Source organism: Pinus tabuliformis, chromosome 4_1 (assembly GCF_031772625.1).
Source record: "Pinus tabuliformis cultivar Carrire ecotype Pingquan chromosome 4_1, CPIR1, whole genome shotgun sequence".
Lineage (NCBI taxonomy): Eukaryota > Viridiplantae > Streptophyta > Pinopsida > Pinales > Pinaceae > Pinus > Pinus tabuliformis.
Window position 1 is genome coordinate 870,588,269 of NC_142303.1, and position 3,264 is coordinate 870,591,532.

Genomic DNA, 3,264 nt, shown 5'->3' on the forward strand with positions numbered 1-3,264 from the left:
TTTTATATTGATATGTGATATCGTAAGTCTTCTAATTATTACATATAGGAGAGAGAAAAATATAAAAAGTGATAAAAAATGCAGAAGACAGAAGTTTGGACAAACACACGGGAGTTCACAGGTGCAGATCACCAGGAGCTCCCTCCAGCAAATGCATTCGCTTCACCTTATTCATTAATCATCAGGAATTAAATAGATACATAGGCAAAAACAGATTCCTAATTAATAGGAACTGAATGTCAAATAAAAAAGCAAATCATAACTACGTAACCTATTCTCCATTAATTTCTAACATCCCCCCTTAATGGAGAAAAGGATTTTTAAACACACTTAAAATGTCCCTAAACAAATCAACCTTCAGTCTTCCTAGTGGCGTAGTGAATTGTGGTTCCTGTGGGATTTGCATCAGCAGAAGTTTGGTCAGTTTGACAACCACTGACCAAAATTCCCATATCTGGAAGCTCTCTATTGCCAGATCCAGCATAGACTTCTTGGGTACTTGAAACTTTCTCCTGCAATGCTGGTTTTACATACTCAGAACCCTCATCACACACTCCAACAGTTTTGCAAACATAAAAGTAATCCGTAACGTTTGCATTTCATAAACATATTCATTATTGGAAGCATAGTAATCCCCTCGATGACTCTCCAGTTGGATGCTATTTACCGCAACATTGCAACTCGGGACATCTCCAAGACTCGCAACAAGTTGGAAAGCCACAGTCGGTTTGTAGGCAACTGAGACATTTCAGAACCAACTTGGAATGCCTAGGAATAGCGCCAGATGCAGATTTACTTTCTTCTATATCCCTGCGCTCCATTATTCCCTTAGTCTCCACGGTACTCTCTGATCTCATGTTGTCATGCAGCAACTTCGTAAGCTTAGCGATTGATTGACCTTCACCTGTGACGCCATCTTTGATATCTGCTGCTTGAGAAAGCACTTGAGACTCAAAGGCATCATGGACATTCTCAGATAAAAGGTCTCTGAAGCCAAATCTACTGTGTTTCTTCTGCTCAGGCTGCTCATCCCCATCTTTGGTACTCTCTCCAATTTGCTCCTTTGCCCTCTCAATCACGCCCCCACTATGACAGGAATTTGAAACTATCGTGCACAAACAGTCCCTTGGGACCTTATCAATAAAATCGCGAAAGTCATCATCTGTTATGATATTCATGTCACAGGGCACAATGCATTCGTCATAGCCGGTATCATCTTGGTCCCCTGTTTCAGCAGGCAGGCGAGTGCCATGGCCACTGTAGTGAAAGAAGATTATGTCTCCTGGCCGAGCGCCCTCGACCAGTGTTTTCCAGGCCCTCCTGATGTTGACTCCCGTGGGTTGAGGGTAGCTGTCATCGGTGTCTATGAGTACTCTTATGTTCTCCTCCTCGAACCCGTAGCGCTCCAAGAGACATTTGTACATTCTGTTCACATCGTTCACGCACCCCTTCAGCTCCGCCTTGGTTCCTGGATAATTGCATCCCACCAGCACTGCTTTCTTAGTCATTGTTACTGTTCGGATCCACTCTCGGGCCCTTTGAATGGTGTCGGAGTCGATCTTCATTTTCTTCGGGTTTAGGGGCCGGGATAGCAATTGAAACGGAAGCATTCGGGTGTGAAGCGCTCCAATTACCTTCTCAGCAGGTACCATTGATGATGGATACCTGCTGTCCCGTAACAGATTTTCAGCAGACTTATTTGACGTCATCAAGGCTTGCTGAGGCGTACTTTTCACATTCAACTTGTAGAGTCCTCCTATGCGAATACCTGTAGCAATGGGCTTCATCTGATCCAACAAATCTTTAATAATGCAATAAGATTTAAAAAATTCTACCTTGAGGTCCTGATCTGTAATCTTGGACACAGAAATCAGGTTCTTCTTAATGCCAGGAACATACCACACATCAGATATATTCCTGATCTTACCATCAGGCAGAGTAACAAGGACATCTCCATGTCCCTTGATCTCGTACCCACTATTATCTCCAAGATAAACTTTTACTCCAGTGTTGGATTCTTTAAAATTTCTGAACCATTTCTTTTTACATGACATATGCGAGGAGGCTCCAGAATCCACGATCCAAATATCTGATTCATCCTCCTCAGTAGCAGTGTCACCCTCGGCCATAAATAGTCTAACATCCAGATTCTGATCTGGGTCTGTATCTGCGTCTGCATCTGCCAAATGACCTGCATGCCTTTTCTGATTGTACCTCTCTTGATTTGCCTTCTTCTTGCGACAAAATTTAGCAATATGGCCTATCTTACCACAATAAAAACATTCAGGAGCAGATTCATTTCTATACGAGGTCATACCTTGTGGTGTCATTTCTGATGTCTTGCCCCTCCTCTGATCAGCCATCGCTCTCCCTTTTGGCTTGAACTTTGTTATCAATGCAAGATCTGGATCTTGAGGCTTGAGAGACGACCTCCTTTCCTCTTCATGTAGCAAAATTCCAGTAAGTTCTTCAAAACTTGGAGGCTTTTCCCTTGCATTCAATCCAGTTATAAACATCTGATAGTCATCTGTCCTACCGTTCATGGTGATTGTCACCAGATCATCATTTGCCACGGTTTGACCAATATCAGATAGTTTATCTTTAACTTCCTTTATCCGAGATAAGAATGACGAAACAGACTCATTCTCCTCCATCTTGATTGAGAGGATCTTCTTCCTGAGGAAAAAGGTTCGGCTGGTGTTCTTGATTTCATACATGTCTTTGAGAGTTGTCCAAATCTCATTTGCTGTCTTGCAATCCCGAATATGAGGGATGATGCAATCTTTAACTGACAATTTTAGTAGGACCTTTGCCTTCAGCTCCCTTTTCTCCCATTCTTGAATTGTTGCATTCGTTCCACCATTTGCAACAGTTGGCTTACCTTCATCACCGATGACAATGTTGTAGGTATTCTGACCTTCAAGCAAAGTCTAAAGCTTAAATTTCCAATTTATGTAATTGGAACCATCCAATTTGCTGCTTTCATTTAAATAATCTGCCATCTGAGAATTCATCTTGAAAAAAAAACAGGTTACCTCGGCAACTTAAAAAAACGAACAACTCTCGATTTACCACGGTAATGTCGTGTCAAAAAAATACACGAATTCGTGGCAGATGAGGTTCACATGAAACACCCTCTCAAATATGCACAAACAGGCACTACTGCCCTCACAAAACGAACCCTCAAATATGCTTCTCACCACAATGCCTTATAACCCACAAAATTCTGCTTTAACAACGCCCAATACTGTTGGAAATCTCCTT

The 3,264-nt window shown here is 42.1% G+C and overlaps 1 pseudogene; it reads right to left on the bottom strand.

The window, feature by feature from the left end:
• Positions 1-350: 350 nt before the first annotated feature.
• On the bottom strand, positions 351-1,556 carry LOC149178960 (metacaspase-4 pseudogene; annotated as a pseudogene).
• Positions 1,557-3,264: the final 1,708 nt, after the last annotated feature.